General features: G+C 41.6%; 1 protein-coding gene across 1 annotated transcript in view; it reads right to left on the bottom strand.

Moving 5' to 3' along the window:
- Positions 1-4,698: 4,698 nt before the first annotated feature.
- Positions 4,699-18,375, bottom strand: part of LOC147692355 (C5a anaphylatoxin chemotactic receptor 1-like) — a 319,430-nt gene continuing 305,753 nt past the window's right edge. The window contains exon 2 of the transcript XR_015300025.1: positions 4,699-4,783. The gene's annotated coding sequence lies outside the window, so the exon portion shown is untranslated. The remainder of the gene's footprint in view (positions 4,784-18,375) is intronic.

Here is an 18,375-nt window from a genome sequence, read left to right as displayed (position 1 = left end):
TTCTGCAAAACTCAATTGCTTCTAATTTGAGTTTAGTATAATCAGTTTGTTTACATGGGACACATTTAAGACCTAAGTTTAATATTGCTTCTTCATCTCTAGAAAGTATTTTATGGGATAAATTGACAATGGAAGATGTCCCTACGATTTGTACGAGCGATTCCGTGTTCTCATTTCCCATGGTGCTTTCAAAACAAGGGTTGGATCTATGCAACATTTACAAACATACATAAAGTTTTTTTTAAAGAAAAATTCAAACTGAAGGGTATAAACAAAATACCGGTGCAAACAAAATGAAGTGTGTTTAACCAAAAGTATGAATAATGATAGCTTGAAAAATTGTGGGATAAGGAATTGTGATGTTTAATGATTTTTATATGGCCTAACCTAGACCACGTACCTAAAAGGGCCTAACTCCCTGGTTTGTTTCATAGATACCAGTCCTGGCATAAGAGGAGCCAATCAGACGGCTAGGATCTTAGAAAAGATTTTGGCATGCACATTTATAAGGAAGATAGGTCAATATGACCCACACTCCTCTGAAGCCATTCGCTTTTTTAAGAAAAAGATTACATTTGTCATATTCCGTGAGCTAGGGAGATCCCCGTTGTCCCCGATAGATTGTATGACGTCTCTTAGAAGTAGCACAATGTAATCCTTAAAAACTTTATAGAATTCTACAGGTATTGAATTGTCACCTGCTGCTTTGCTACTGGGCAATGCAGCCAAGGTCGCCAATATTTCTTTCTTGGTGATTTCCTCTTGAAGGGTCTCTGCTTGTTCAGCACTAAGCCTTGTAAAGGTGCACCCCGATAAGCATTGGCTAAACAGCAATTCATCAATCCGCTAACTTGACTGTATAATTTCTGATAGAACCCAGCATATTGTTCGAATATTGACTGCATCTGTGTGTGTAAAACTCCATCCTCACCTTTAATCGACTTAATCTGACTCCTTGCTCTTTTATCAGCCAGTTGTTGTGCCAACACTTCCCCTATCTGCTCACCATATTCTTACTGAAGGGAGTGATGTTTATTGTAGCTAGCCGATAGCCTCTCCCTTAGTATACTTCTGCATGTTTCTAAACTTTTTCCTAACTTCCCGTTAATCTACTTTACATGTAGTACTAGACATAGGTGAAATAAAAATTATGGTGGTGTAATTCACATAATTTTCGGAATTCCGAGTTACGCTTCTTATGCAAAATTCCTGAAATTACACCATTATGCCACCTTGCATAAGTATGCATCACACACTATAAACATTTACTGCAAATAGTGTCATTTGATGTAAATTGAATGTACAGAAATAACAGAGCATGAATGTCTGTTGTTTGCTGTGCTTTTATGAAATGCATCCTCACATCAACTATTGACAGGAGGACTTATTTCATTCTAAAATATACTGTAAAATGGCAGATTTGCATTTCACATAGTTGTGGGTAATATGGCATAATTGTTTGTATTTACACAAAAGAATATTACTTTAATTTCACACACCCCTAGTCCGTATACCTCAAACACCTACTTGTGTTTCCTTTTTTACTCCAATTTGTTTCTCCAGCCTACTCTATCCTGTCTCCTGGCTTTTACTTCTTTTCCTCACTTTTATGTCTTGCTATGGAGAAAAAAAAGGAAATGTCCATTAAAACTTAGACATTACATCGTAATGCCTTTGCAACGCATCCTTTACAATGCAGGTGACATTACAACGCATATCATTACAACGCACGTGCCTTTACAACACATTCCATTACAACGCACTTTAAGGTGAGTTATGGAGGTGAGTGAGGTAAGTTTTTATTTTTTATATTTTTTATTTTTGGGTATTATACAAGTTAAAAAAATATATTACTTCACAAATACTTCAGAAATGTTAATCTCAAAAGTTCCAGTCTTCGGGATTTGACTATCTGTGCTTGACAGCGGCCAGAAGTTTGGGCCTGTACATTCACAATAGTCATGTTAAACTTTGGGAATTAAAAGGTTTTAAAGAGCTAAGCCATTTCATAATAGGAGGTAGATGTATTAACTGGGAGGAGGTTCAGGCCAGATGCAGTATGTAGAGCAGGTTACTCTTTTTTAGCTTCCTCCAGGTTAGATCACTTATAAATAAATATATACCCCAGGAAATATAGGTACCCCCTCGTCCTTGCTGCTGTGTTTAGAACTAAAGTGCGAGGTGTAGGGAATTGGCACCGAGTTTTTCGAAATTAAGGGGAGCCCTAGTCGTTACTAGTTTTCTTGAAAAAATAAAGCACGAATTGTCTTGCAATTTTTCAATTAGAGAATGGCAAATTATTTCCCAGCACTGCAGTGAGGCACTGAGAGTTGCTAAATTCAAAAGAATGGCATTTCTGTCCCGTTGGACGGCTTATTATACACCATATGCTTTGCATAAAATATATCCTGAGGTTGAAAATAAGTGTTTTTGTTGCCAGCAGGTTGACGAGGGTGGGTGGTTACATGTTTCCTGCACATGCTCAAGGTTGAGCCAATTCTGGGTGAAAATGTGTGCGGAGCTCAGTCATGCCCTTGGGAGCAATATAAAACCTGAGCCGGAGGTGGCATTGTTTGGTTTATTAAAAAAGAGCCTAAACCAGGTTTTAACAAGAGGGGGGAAATGTTTTTATCAATCTCTTTCTTGGTGGCACGTTCATTCACTCTCCAGAATTGTAAAACAACTACAGCCGACCTTTCTCGAATGGTATAATAAAATGAAACGAGTAAGAATCTATGAAGAAGTTTATGCGAAAAATGTGGGAGCTATAAGAAACTTTATTTCAGTCTGGAAGTATTTTGATCAAATGGAAAGGGACCTCCAGGGGTAACATAGTTGTTGGATTTATGGCACTTTAGCACTGGCACTTTAGTCTATATGAAATGATCTTTTTCTAATACATATCATTTGTGATTATATTTTCTCTTTATAGAAAAAGATTGTTTAGTACAAATTGTTTAGTATGAATTGAATTTTGATCAAATAGAAAAGGAGGTATAGGGGTAACATATCCATTGGTTCTATCACACTTTTGCACTTGCACTTTAGGTTATTGGAAATTATCTTTTTCAATTATATAATATTTGTGATGTTTACATTTCTTTTTTAATGAAAAGGATTGTTTGTATTGAATTGTATTTGGACATAATGGAAAAGGATTTCCAGGGGTATTATGTCTGTATAATCTATGTCATTTTTAGCACTTGCACTTTAGTTTATATGAAATTATCTTTTTCTAATACATATCAGTTGTGATGATTATATTTCCTCTTGAACGAAAAGGACCATATAGTATGAATTAAATCTTTTTCTAATACATATCATTTGTGATTATATTTTCTCTTTATAGAAAAGAATTGTTTAGTATTAAATGTTTAGTATGAATTGAATTTTGATCAAATAGAGAAGGAGGTCATGGGGTAACATATCCGTTGGTTCTATCACACTTTTGCACTAGCACTTTAGGTTATTTGAAATGATCTTTTTCAATTACATAATATTTGTGATGTTTACATTTCTTTTTTAATTAAAAGTATTGTTTTGTATGAATTTTACTTTGGATATAATGGAAAAGGATTTCCAGGGGTATTATGTCTGTACGATCTATGCCATTTTTAGCACTAGAGTAAATTGCACCCAATATTCGTTCGGACATTTCTTTTGTTCGTTTTGAAATACGCAAGTACAGACTATCAGTCAATGATTGCACAATTCTCATTTCCTAAATTTTTTTCTTTCTTGGAAACTTTGCTCCTTCTTCAAAATTACCCAAAAATTATGGAAGTTAGGATGTGGTTTGCCTATAGATTTGTTGAAGGAGTTGCGCCATCCCTCTATGGCATTATTTGTATGTGCTGCTCCCTCTAAGCAGGTCGAGTAGCAGTTCCACCACTTCACATGGACACATGACTTCCTCCTGTAACCTGACCAGCTTAGATGGCCAATCCATGTGTCCTCAAAGTAATTTAGAAGGGGTGCCAATTTGTCCTTGTTTGCAGTAAAATAGTCAGATTCAGTAATAGATGTGTAGTATTCATCTAAATAAAGCAAAGTGCTGTTAGTTTCTTCAATTCAAATTGCAGTGTATTGTCTGATATGTAATCCTCAATGAAGGATGTTTTTTTAATTTTTCTCCAATAAGCCTGTGAAAAGTGAAAAAAAACATCCTTGAATTTGGGTATCTGTGTACTTTTGCTAATTGTGTTAATCATAGGAAATTCAAACTCAATTAACACTTTTATAGTTCATGGTTTAAGCTTTTATCACTGACAAAAATTCATTGTATATTGAGGTTTGTTTATCATGGAGTAAACTGTACACTAAGGGCACTACTATATGATTAATGTAGACGTGAATAGTGTATATTTTGGTAAATGGGTGGGGTGTGGATTTAAACGTCCAATCCATCATCCAAATATTACTACTCTGTATCTTAACAAGATTATGGGTTGTTTTAGTGATTTTGTGTGTGGTTTCTTTTAAAAATATTTTGCCTGCAAAGGGTAAAGTTAGTGTACATTAATTATTTTACAGCTTTGTTTAATAATATTGTACCAGGATTTAATTGCATTGGTGTGTTATTGTTGGTTTGGATTTTTTAGCTGCCTTGATACCTTTGATGAAAAAAAGGTTATTTTTGGAGAGACTTGACAGAATGAAACAGGTTACCTTTTTAGGGATTTCTGTTGTGTGGTCGGAAAGTCCTTGTGTAGATGCTGGTTTTCTTTGAATTTTTCTTTCAGTTGTTCTTTCTGTGGTGTTTGGAGCTTTAGATTCTTTGGTTCTGTAAAAAGTGAAGAAATGTTCTTAGTTTTTTGCTTTGAAAATGTTAGTTTTGCAAATAGCCTGCACATAAAACGTTTAGTTCTTATGTACTAGAAAAAAATATTTTTGCTTTTGTTTCTGAGGCTCTAATTTTTAATGCAATTATACTTTTTCAAATACAATGATTCTTAACTGGAAACCTGCAAAAAAAATGTGATTTGTAATCATTTTTAGCTTGTATAGTTTGGCTTCTTCGGTGTTGATGGGCTTGATTTGATTTTTGTAGTGAAGGATGTGTTCCTCTACACTGGTGGGTTAATATTATTTTATCTATTGAGAATTGTAAACATTGTTTAATTCCATGCTTGACAAAGAACAGAAATGAAAATGTGAAATTTACTGTTTACATTTTTAATTTTTAATTTAAGTAGAATCAATTTTCCCCACCTCCATCCAGCACTTTCCCTTAGACAAGCAGTGGTAATGGTAGGAATAGTACATTTGCCCCAACCACCATTAAGCACTTTCCCTGAGGCAAACACCTGTAGGAGTAGGATTAGTACATTTGCCCACACAACCATCCAACACTTTCACTGAGGCAAGAATCGTCGGAATGGAATAGGAAATTTGACCCACCACCATCCAGCACTATCCCTGAGGCAAGCAGCGGTCGGAGAAGCAATAGTAAATTTGCCCCAACCACCATCCAGCAGTTTCCCTGAGGCAAGCACCTGTCCGAGTAGGAGTAGTAAATTTACCCCACCACCATTCAGTGCTTTCCCTGAAGAAAGCACCTGTCAGAGTAGGAATAGTAAATTGGCTCCCATCACCATCCAGCACTTTCCCTGAGGCAATCACCAGTCGGAGTAGGACTAGTAAATTTGCCCTGTGCTTAACCACCATTAAGCACTTGTCTCTGAGGCAAACACCTGTAGGAGTAGGAATAGTACATTTGCCCCCACCACCATCCAGCACTTTCCCTCAGGCTAGCACCTGTTGGAGTAGGAATAGCAAATTTGCCCCTGCCGCCACCCAGCACTTTCCCTGAGCAGCTTCCCTGGGGCAAACACATGACAGTGATAAAATAGTAATTTTTTAACATATCACGGATCAGTGCCAGCTAATGTATTGTTTCTGATATTAATAACTTTTTTTGGTTCATATAATTTTTTTACAGTTTAGTTTGGTCTAGGTTGGTATTTGATGTTGCTGTATGTCCAATCTCTGTTAATTTCAAAAGGAAATGTTCATATTTTTTTGGGCTTATGGGATTTTTACTTTTACATATATTTTGTTCATTTGTTCACTTACTTTTCAATGGAAAGATAATTTCAGGAATATCTGCAGTGGACTAGGGGCTGCTTTTAAAATGTGAGTAAGTAATATTTTATTGTACAGTTAATAAAAACCATTACAAAAAACCAGCAGCGATAAAAACTGTTAAAAAAGGAAGATATCTGTAGCCGCCTAAGTGATAGTTCTTGTGATGAGTTAAAATAACAGATAAAAGGAAAATATCTTCGCTTAAACAGTGCTGAAAATTAGAGTTTACAAAAAAAGGAGGGAAAGGTTTTTGGAATGAATGATTGTCCGTCACTAAGTCATTGCTGCTATTCCTCGGGGGAGGTTTCTTGTGGCTCACCTGGCCCCCTTTTCCTTTCTAAATGCGTTGCAGACCACATTCCATTTCAGGAGGCATACCGTTCTTTTTTCCCCATATACACATGCCTTTTGGAGCTCTGTCTATGTTTATACCAGTTAGTCAACTGTGCCTCTATGTGGACTGTATGTTTTTTTGCTCCAATGGTGTGGAAGATAGGGTTTCTTTTGTTTCTTTCTTTATGTTGATTCTGGCTTCTACGGCTTTGATATATTTTACCAGTCGAAAAGCCATTTGGACTTCGTCGCCTGAGAAGCAAGCCATAACTGCTTGCCTGCAGGACCTGATCCCTTTTTTGTTGAACAGTGGTCTCAGCAGGTTCCTGCGCTCTGTCTGCAGCTCCTTGCAGATAGTAATGAGGTGTATGATGTTTTCCTCGTCATTCCCGCACAGGCGGCATTTTGCTGGTTTTGGAGGATGCAGCCACGGGGCCATGTGGTCTGCGGAGGGAAATACTCCTAGCCGGTGTTTTAAGAATAATTCTTTTGTTTTTTTGGTGAAGCTGGTCAGAAGATACGTTTGTGGTGCAAGTTTATTGTAGGTGTGTACAGTTAGCCAACCGTGTGCTCGCTCCGTCAGTGAGGCTTTGTCCTGTAAGAGAGATTCTTTTCTGACAACGTTGTTTACTGCTTTTTTAAAGCCTGCCAAGTTCCCTTGTAGATCCCACAGTTGTCACGCCCCCGGTTGCTTTATTGAGTCCTCCAGAAAAAGCTTCGCTGGGCTATTGTCTTTACTTTGAAGTTCTTTCCATAGAAGTGCGTTAAGGGTATTTGCCTCTCCCCTACGGATTTTGTACCAGCTTTTGAGGTAAACTCCCTTGCGTGCCAGCTCTTCTTTTACCAGCCCAATTCAAGTCGAATTTGCGCCGGTGAGGTGTACCGCGGGAGTCCAAGAATCATGCGCATCGCTCTTGTTATTGCTCCGTTTACTGTTTCAGCGCCTCTCATTGCTTCACTTCCATAGGTAATGGATGGGATCAGTTGGCTTGGATCAGCTTTATTAGTGGGGAGAGATTCAGCCCAGCAATTTTGTTTTTCAAATGCTGTAAATAAGTTAAAAATATATTGCATGTACTTGAGAATTAGGTGTAAATATTTGGAAGCTGTTTACTTATAAACGTACACTTAGGGGCCTATTAAGATGGCAGACGGACTTGCGCCCGCCAGCCACCCTAGCGATGCTGGGACCGTTCGCCAGTGGTGTGGCGGTCCCACACTGGCAATTAGCAGGCCACCACCACGGTGGCTGTGGCATCCCCCATCCAGATCATTGTGGTGGGTGGTGCACACAGCACCGTGCGCCACAATGCTGGGGCTGCACACTGTGCATTTGCATGTATAACGTGGCAGGCACCGCGTGGTGGCTGCCACGTCCCGAATGCAAATGTAGGAGGGTACCCCCCATGTGCCCCCCAACATCATGGGGGACAGCAACGGGCCCCCAACTGTGAAAACTGCATGCCACGAAAAGGCTGCTTCCCGCTCCCATTATAATATGGATGGCGGTGACTAGCAGAAACCGCTACCTTATTCAACCCCTTTCCGCCCGGTTGACTGGTCGACCAGGCAGAAAAGTGGCTTCCTGTCTACTGTGGTATTAGGTATTTTTTCTATTTCTGCAAATAGTATGGTTGGTAGTGATATTACTAAATAAGTGCCTTTTGTGTTTTTTTTCCAAAACTTTCTATGACCAACATTGAGGAAGACCATGAGGTGGAAAAACTGCATCAAGAGGAGAGAAAATGGAGGGATTATGGGAAGTAGTAAGTCAAGTTCCATTCTCAATGATATCTGCTACACTTGCTTCATTGCTGCTAGGCCTGGTACTCAATACTTTCTACTTTATCCATCTTCCTATGTTTCTTTCACTGCCTCTCAGTCATTTAAATTAAGGGAAGAGGAGGAGGTGTGTCATCCAGAGCCTACTGCCCATCCATGCCTCCAACTTCCCATTCCACCCCATTCTAACATGTGACACACATTTCTCCCTCAACTTAATTCTAAGTTTCTTTTTTCTTTTGCCATCTCTTAAACTTGTCTGCCTTTCGTCTTCTGTTAGTTATGCAACCTTTCCATAGCCAAACCTAGATATAGCCCAAGTATGGACCCACAACATCAATCTTAACTTGCTCCCTAACTCATGGATAATATTTGTTTGACTGGTAATAAGTGAGCAGTGATGGTGTGGTATGAGTAACTGACACTCGCGTGGGATTCAGGAGCAGGAAAAGAGTAGGTGTAGCAAGGTGGAATTATTATGTGGTATGTTGGGAGGTGCTGGGAGGCCTTACCATGTTATATCAACACACTACACAAAAGTGGACCTCTGATTCACACAAGTAATCCTTAGCTCAATCATGGTAGTGTGGCAAAGAGCAGTCATGCTTACTTATCGGAACATGTGTTAAACATTTCAAAGTACCAACATGAATGATAAGCAATTGACACAGCTAGAAAAAAATCCAACACCAATTTATGAAAATAAAGCTACTTTTTACATAAATTTAGACACTAAAACGAAGTACATACATTTTGTATACCCGAAGTTATAGATTTTTCAATGTGAATTAAATTAATTATTTGCAGCTGCCAAACTTTACTATTGTACTCTGTCACTTGCAGGGTGAGTTCAACGAAACCCGCCTGGAGTTAAGGTCTTGCTGGTCCCTAGATGAATTCCTGACAGTCAGAACAATTTTACCTTGCCCAGGGGGTCCGGTGCAGAGGTGACTTGGCTGTCCTTGATGCTGAAAAGCGGGAGCAGAGGTTTCTGTAAAAAAGCTGCACTTGTGACAAAACGTTGCTTGTAGGTTGAGCTCAGAGAAGCCCCTTGGAGGAAAAGCTTGGAGGAGCCCGTGGACCAGGGATCATCAGGTAGAACATCTCTACCTAGCTTGGGTGTCTCAGGTGAAGAGGTTTACCTGGCTATCCATGGAGCTGAACGGGAGCTGCAGAAGCTGAATTCACAAGGTGTGCCAATGCAGGCAGGTTTGGGATACAAATACGCAACAGCTATACCACAGAAGCTGAGGGTTGACAATGCCGGTTGGTTCCCTCTTCTTGGAGCATCGAGTAATATAGTCAGCAGTAGTCAGTAGTCAGCCAGACCACCAACAAAGCTTGACGGAGACAAGTGCAGCGGTGAAGCAAAGTTTCTTCCACAAGTCTTGGTAATGGAACCCAGCGGACAGTCCTTCATGGTTTCTGAAGTGCGGGTTGTGCCTTTTGACTGCAGGAGACAAGTACATCTAGTCCTAGGGAGTTCTGGTGACACCTTTCAGTTGCAAAGGGGTTCACCTTCCTTTTGGGACCGGCCTTTGGTTTGGTACGATTCACAATCCCGCAGGTGCAGAGGGTCTGCCACAGGTGCAGAACTTTGTGCCTTGTCATTCTGAAGTCCTTGTCTTGTGCTGGATGGGTCTCTTTTTGTTGTTTCTTCATCAGAACAGATCTGGAGTTCTGATTTCAGGGGTGACTCTTTAAACCCTGGATTTAGGGAGTGTTTAGGGGTGTGAGGATCAGTGGCAGTGGGCTACTGATCCTGCGGCTAATCCACCCCTGAGATGACCACACATAGGGGGTGTATGTCACCTAACTACCCAGAACTCACTATTCTTCGGGCTTTTCAAGATGGCATTACCTATCTTAGGCTGTACAGTACAGCTACTCCGCCCTGGAGGTGTGGCTAGCTTTTGGGGGGTGTATGCCTGCTGACTGACCAAGTGTCCTGCCTGCTCTCAAACAGAGGTACCTGGGGGCAGGAGGAGTCTTTGTCCTCACCTGGGGGATAAGTCAGTTGCATATCAGAGGTGGTGTAGCCTTGAATCTCACTGCCTTGATACACCATTCACTAGCCACCCTGGGAGGACGTAGGTGTGACCTCTTTCCTGCCCAGGCCTTTTGTTGTCATCCTCTGGGAGTGATAGCACTCCCCAGTAGGAGGTACGACTTCTGTCTTGGAGACAAATGGCTGAGAATGCCTACCAAATCACAGGAAGACTGAGGCATCTTGGTGGCAACCTATAAGGATGCCACCTGGGTACATGCCAGTTTGCCTTTGACACGAGAATCCTATCAGGGGTGAAAAAACACGGTGTTTGATACCAAACATGGTAGAATTCAGTGGCTCTATAATAGAGCTGGCTATCTGGGGGTTGCCTGGTAGCCAGCCCATGTTATCCTATGGACCGCAGTTCACTTACAGTGATCTTGAATGGCAAGGTGACTGTAAAGACATATATGCTTGCACATATATGTCTGCATCATTAATATAATGCACCCTGCCTCCTGGGCTAGAGGAGGCCTGCCTTAGGGGTGATTTACTTATATTATGGGCAGTGAGGGGACCTAGGCACACATGGTGTATACAGAATCGCTCTCGAGCAGCGAGACTGCTCGTTCGCGCTGCAATTGCAGAACTGGAGAATTTACTTTTATTTGGGTCACTCAGGGTCGCACAAATAGTGCTGCAGCCTTGGTGACCACTTTAACATACCTGCCCTGGGTACCACTGGTACCATATACTAGGGACTTATAGGACATGTTAAGGTATCTTGCCAATTGGGTTTACCAAGTTACATTACTTTGAGGGAACAAGCACAGGCACTGGTTAGCAGGTTCCAGGGCACTTTCAGTTCGAAAAACACTGCATTTAGAGCAAAAAGTGGGGGATGACCATTCCCAAAGTACACTTTCCTACGGTAGGGTCACTGGATTTTTTGTTATGTGTCAATATTTGTCTGAAAATCATGTAGTCCCGCCAGGCTACTTCAATTAACGTTATATGATATAGTAAAATTAACTGTGCAGCATAACTTTAAGGTGTCAATTTCCGATTGTGTATAGAAGTATACAACTTCGCAGTCTCGTCATTTTTTTAGTATATGTTAAGTGTCTGTTGAAATTGTCACACCATGCATTCGTTTATTTAAACTTATCTTTCTTTTTCTTCTACATTAGCATTGTGTTTTTAATCATGCAGCTGCTCATGGATGGATTTTTACCAAGCACTTGAAATAGCAAATATGGTAATAATGTAGGTAATTCCCACAGACACAGAATCACGTAAATAAAAAATCAGTGGCTCTAGAGTACCATCAACAACACTGTGTGCCTAACTGTCTGACTATGCACACATGTGCTTCTAGTGGGTGTTACAATTCATGTTCTTTATTCTTTCCTCAGAAAATCTTACTGTTCCAGTTGGATGCCCTGCTCTGGAGTCCTGAAATAAAGAGGGTGATGGGTTTCATTAGGAAATAGGTACTTAGCTGCACCGGCAGACTCTGACACATTTTAAGTTCCTGGTGAAGGTGTCGCCTTATGAATGTATTTATTTACATTTTTCTTTTTTCAACTTTTTATTGGTTTGAGTGCATTATTTTCAATTATGTAGGTGCTTGTGGATTCATTAATGTTAAGTACAGCAAATATTAATTATCTGAATAATGCATACAACTAAGCCCCAGATACACAAAATCAAATTAAAAAATCTATTGATTCCCGAGAACCAGTTACAAGGTCGTGTGCCTGACAGTCTGACTACACAAAGCTGTGAAAGCAGAGGGTGCTACATTTCATGTTCTTTTACTCTTTCCTCAGAAGATCCAACTTTTCCAAATAGTGGCTCATCCCTTTAGTCCTGGACTGAAGACGATTACATGTGGCAGCAGGAGATATCTGTCCGGCTGTGGTTATAGACGCCGGAGGCCGTTGGGGTGGCCTTTATGAAATTTGGTGATCTTAGTGGAAAGGAGGAGGCAGTGGTGGAGGCTTCTTCTAGGGCCAGAATTCACTGAATATTGTTCCCAGAAGAGCCAGTGTACTATCAATGACACTGTCTAGTTGTTCATCAGAAAAGGAAGTTCTGTCCCTTCAGGGGCGGCTCTAGGCTCATGGCAGCCCTGGGCAGGGAGCGTAGGTAGGGGGCCCCGGAAGAGGGGGGCTGGGTGGAGCGCAGAGGTCAGTGAAGAGGGTGGTGGGGAGGGAGGGGGTGTCAGGGTGTTTGGAAGTGGAACAGAGCCGGAGGCCGCCAAATCCCTACCAGGGGCCGCCTCGCAAATATGTATCCATCCTCAGAGGATTATTATATTAAGGATATATATTGGCGTGGTGGCCCCTGGGGTTTGGTGGCCCTGTGCAGGTGCACAGCTTGCACATGCCTAAGGCGCCCCTGGTCCCTTCAATGTATATGCCAACGTCAGGAGCAAAACATGGCTTGAAAATGTATAAACTGAACTAAGAGATATGGCGCTGCTTGTCTGTGCAGAGCTTAAACTTTAGAATCACATATCTTAACATTGTAGCCTTTGCTTGTTGTTAAGCGTTGTCAGGGTTTATCTGCTTTGGAGGTACCCAGACATGTTTCCAATCAGTGTTTTCACTTCCAGGGCCATATTATCAAGAAAGGGCGATACATTATCGGCGCTTTTATCAGCAGGAAACTGCCGCTAATGCGGCGATAATGGGCTTGATAATATGCCCTTGTGAATTCCCATAGAAGCCCGGTTAACACCAGAACCTGGGCTTCTTTGGGAATTCACAAGGGCATATCATCAAGCCCATTATCGCTGCTTTAGCAGCATTTTGCTGCCGATAAAAGCGGCGATAATGTATTGCCCTTTCTTGATAATATGGCCCCTAGTCACTTACCTTTTGTCTCTGGGCGAGCAGATGTGCATGCCCAGCTTCTTATTTCTCATTTTTTATGAGTTGATTTGATTTCAGTTGAGCTGTTGTAAGTGAGTTAAGATCCTCAGCTTACCCTTTTACCAGATAGTATTTGGGGCAATGTGTGGAGTTAGATTTAACCAATACCTGGTTCTTCCTTGTCTATTAGTTATTCTTGTAAGCAAACTCTTTTTTCACCAGTTGTGAAACTGTAGCTCCTGAAGTTTTTGGAGTGCCAACTTTTAGAGTTACTAATTGCTATAAATAATGTTATCCCCACTTCTTCTGTTGTGAGATATTAATATGGCAGTAGTACCACAGAAGTGGATGCTATGTTTTGTCACATTTCCTGAGTCAAATATTGTTCTGGATATGAAGCTAACTAATTACCCTCACCAACCAATTTTCATTTTAATGGTAATTGTTGGTATTTTTCAAGTGATTCAGGGAATGAAGTTCAAGGGTGTACAACGAGACAGGATTAAAACCCTACCTTTCTTGTTACGAGAAGTGCTAGTGGACTCTCAATGACACACTGCAGGTGTTCATCAGAAGAGGAAGTTATATCCTTTCGTTGTGTATGGCAGTTCAGGTAAGTGTGGAAAATACCAACAAAACTCCTAGACCATTAGACAGTTTTCTTTGATAAACCTCCAATATACTATGCCCTTTTTCCAGTCTCTTCCACCAAAGATGTTACTTGAAAGTCATTCACCTGATGCACATCACTTCCCCCTTCCTGCACTCACAATTATTGAGTTTCTGACAACACCTTTCTCAGTAACTGAAGTGATTTTTACTAATGGTAAAGGGTGGGTACATAACGCTCTTGCAAGCTTGTCTGAACAAAGTAAAATGATTGTCCTTTATTTTTTAAGGTGCTGAGTACTGACAACCAGTAATCAGCCGGCAGAACTAAGGGCAAGGATGCACCACCATCGCCCAAGTCACTGCAGGCAGCTGAGCTGACTGTCCGACACAGTAGCTGCCACCACTCTCCTCTCAACCACAGAGGTCTTCATCTCGGAGATCCTTACAGAATACAGGACAATAAGAAAGTCCAAAGGGACATTGTAAATCGACTTTCAGTTTTAGAGGGGTACTTTAACTAGAGAGTGTTGCAGGTGGTCTGGATGGGAGCAGTTGTTTCCACAGTTGTATTGGCCTAGGAAGGGGAGTATGGCTGTTGCAGCTGGAGTGGGTGGGAAGAGTTGGGTTAGTTGTAGAATAGAATTAGTGTTTTGTGAGGATTTAGGGAGATGGGTGTTCCTCTTGAGAGTGGAATGGCTGGGAACAGTTGGAAAAGATGTGGAACGGGATTTCAGTTTTTCTTAGGGCTTATTGAAAGGTGTGGGCCTGTTGCAGGTAGTGTGGGGGCCAAATATTGCCTTAGAAGGTGGATTTAAATTATTTTACTAGTTATTTGCCACCGTGTAGTTTGCTTCCCTTTGTATATTATAATCCTTGGGTCCTTTTGGTGAATTTTTTCCAGGGCTTTGTTTTCACATTGTTTGCTTCAACTCTTCGTTATACGATACTTTGGAGGACTTCTTACAGTTAATTGCGTCTGTTAACCATTGATATGTCAATTTAGTGACTGTACTTAACTTAGTGGTTAGGTCAGGTAATATAAATCTTGTGAGTTTAGTATTCATGGCTTCTTTAGTTATGTTTGATAGCTCATGTTTAGTTATCACTTTAGGTATTGATTCAGTCATTACCTGTATGTTTTTGAAATGTAATTCAGTCAGAATGAATGGTAAGACCATTGGCATCACCTTGCAAATGGCTAAGAAACCTGAGTTTGTAAAAACATGACCTAATCACTGGCCCACAACATTGGTAGGATGTCTGTCAGTTGGATAGGCCTATAGTACTTAAGGTTTCTAGAAAATGATTCCTAGTATTTGATATATCACAGCCTAGCTTGTTATTAAAGTCCCTGGATCCAACCAGGTTAACAGCTGTGCAATCAACTGACTTTTGTTATACCAGAAAAAATATTATTGACTTGGTGGGGGGAAATCTCAGCTTTGTGTCTAATGTTTCTGCCATTTTATTGGATTCCGGTTTTAAGCTACTTAGGGTTAAGTTTTGATTTGCATATCGTGGTGACACCCACATTTTTCTTTGAGTTTGAGGAATTTGTCAACCACATTTCAGTGATCATTAGCAGATCTTGATTATGGTTCAAAATGAGATCATGGAGTTCTACTTTGTGTTTAGACAGATATATTAACCACAATACAGTGAACCCCAGGGGGGGACCAAACCATATATTAAGAAAGTGGTATTAGAAGCACAACTCGTGTCAAGACAATGTCCAGAGGAAGTAGAAGTGCTGGGCCCCCAAGGAACCACCCAAGGTTTCGTTTTAAAGAAAAAGGAAACTTCCAAGTGGACCCTGAAAAATCCCCATGGAAGACAGAAGGTTGGAGAGCCACCCCACCTGTGGATACCCTAGTACCCGCTTTGCTTACACCATGGAAGCCGGGTGCATAGGTGTGAATTGGTGTCGGAAACCGCAGTCAAACTCAATGGAGAACTTCAAGAAAGTGTAGCTTCTGGAGAAGGAGAAAATATCCAGTGGAAGCCCAGGAGCCATGCACGAGCTGTCCCACGTCGGATGTCGAGAACTGAGGGGTCTGTGTCTGTCGATAGCACAAAGTCCTAGCAACTCTAAACAACGTGGATGTCGACGAAGGTGCAATGTCGGGGCCAGCAAGGTCCAGGGGAATCACCACAAGCAGGGGAGTCAGGGCAGGCCCCAAGCAATCATGGGAGCCCAAAAGAATCAAAGGTGACTCACAGGGCAGAGGCACTGGAGTTGGAAGAGAACCTCGAGCAGCTCACCGAAGATGCAGGCCACGGTGCAAACAAGGTGGTATGAATAAAGATTCTCGTTATCGGAGATGCATTAGATTGGGTCTACTTGGATCTCGAAGATCTTTGTGGAAGGAAGCCTACAAGACTTTGCAGCAGCAAGCCAACATGGTGCACAGGGGTTTGGTTACTGTGGCTCCCATGAGGGATACTGGCCTCAAACTTGGTGAGAGGGCAGGGCAGGCCTTGAGAGCTGTGGAGAATTACCACCTGTGTTGTTGAACCTTTCGGAGTCCGTAGGAGCTCAGGATCAGCAGACCAGTCAGCTTAGTTTCGGTGCCTGCAGATGCAGGGAAGTGACTCCTCTATTTCAAGGGAGATTCCTTCATGTGTCTTTAATGCCCGCAGGCCTTGTAAGGTTCCTATATGGTGGACAGGCACAGACGGAGCAGCAGACTGAAAGTGGGACGAAGTAGAGACCAAACAAAATCCAGCAAAGTCCAGAGTGCCCAGATGGTAGAAGTTGAAGTGCTGTCTGAATTTAATACACACTCTGAATGAATCTAGGGACCCACCCACAGGTAAGGCCTTAACCACTTTTGGAAAAGGGTTGGGACGATTCAGGGTTCCCTCCCAGGTGAGGGAGTGGACAGTGGAAGGATACTCCCATGTCCTTTGTCCAGTTTTGCACCAGAGTCAGAGCCAACGGCTCCCAGAGCTGGTTTGAACTGGACTATGCAAGGAGGCACCAAATGTGCCTCTCATGCAGACTGAGTGGCGCTGGCAAGCACACCCACCTGGCCACAATAACCTAAATCCTGTTTGGAAGGTGGTCACACCTCCCGGTGACAGGATACCAATTGTTCTGCCTTTCTGTGCTCAAGCTTGGCTCAGCAGCACGAGGGGAGAATAGTGTCTCTGGTCACAGCAACCATGTTGTGCTGTCTGGGTCTATAAGACTGGCACTGGGAGTGCTGAGACCCTAACAGAGGCCTGTTCCGCTTACAGTGTGGGGGTATGATTCCAACATGTTTGATACAAAACATGATAGAATTCGTTGCAGCCAGTTTCGAGATGGTCATCGCTCTTCACTTGCAACCCAGGAGAATGGACTCCGTAGGCTGTAGTGGTGTCCTTCTCATGCCGTGGTACCCTCACACTTAGAACCAAGCATCCTTCCTTCAGGACTGCAAAGACCTGCTATAGGGGTGACTTATAGGTTTTAAGTGCAGTAACCTTAGATATAGGAAACCTATATCTTTGGTAAGTGGTGCTAGCAGCATCTTACACAGGCTGCAATGTCAGGCCTGTAGTTACAGTTTGAACGGTCTCCCATGGGTGGCATAATAAATGCCCAGGGTACCTTAGTACCATATCTGTTCAAAATCTATATGAGTGGCTACAGGAAGCTTTTGACATCCTGATACCATTCAAAACCATACAACAGAACAAGAAAAAACACATCGGAGAAACATAGAAATAAAAGACATAAAACAACAAATTAGAAAGCTGCAATGTAATTGGCTCAAAATAAACCCCAAACAAGACAAACTTCACCTACATAAATTAACGGATTATGCAAGTCAGCTATCAAAAAAGCTAAGAAAAGGTACTGTTCAGACAGAATTCAAAATGCTAAATGTGCAAATAATAGAATAAAGGATTCTATCAAATAACTCAATGAATTTCTCAAAATAAACTACCTAGAAGGAACTCATACAGTTACTCAAGATTTCACAGACAAACTGGCAAATCATTACATGGACATAGCAGACATATTGGACTTGCACTTAAAACAGAAACAAAGCACCAGCATTAACCCTTGTACAGAACAACAATCCAAGAATACTCTAACCCAGCCTCTCCGTTCCATCGAACACATCTCACACAATGAATTTATGGACCTGGTCAAAGCAAACAGGCCTGCCGGCAGCCCTCATGGACCCTGTCCACCACAAACTATCAAGACATTTCTTTTAACAGCCTCTGTTGCCAATCCAGTAAGAAGAATCATCAACAATTCCTTAACTACCAGAATATTTCCATAAGAACTCAAAAACTCACACATACGCCCTTTACAGATGAAAACAAACTTGGAACCGCTGATCCCTGACAACTACAGACCCATTACAAATGGACGTTTCACAGAAAAACTGATAGAAAGAGCAGAGTTCGCCCAGATGTCACAACTCATTGAAGAGAATGACATACTTTCAGACTTCCAAACAGGATTCAGTCTGGAAAGAGGCACTGAATCTGCCCTCCTTGCCATCTGGGATGACCTGAAGAATACAGTAGACCGCAACGGGGTTGCTGCGCTACTCCTCTTGGACTTCTTGGCTGCCTTTGACATTGTTGACCATGACACTCTGAAACAAACTCTACGAAGCTGGCATAGATTGAACTGCTCTAGACTGGATCGCGTCCTACCTTCGAAACAGAACTAATGTCATCCATACC

This window comes from Lissotriton vulgaris, chromosome 9, assembly GCF_964263255.1.
Source record: "Lissotriton vulgaris chromosome 9, aLisVul1.2, whole genome shotgun sequence".
NCBI lineage: Eukaryota > Metazoa > Chordata > Amphibia > Caudata > Salamandridae > Lissotriton > Lissotriton vulgaris.
Note: the sequence above shows the minus strand (reverse complement) of the source record. Positions and strands in the feature narration are given on the sequence as shown.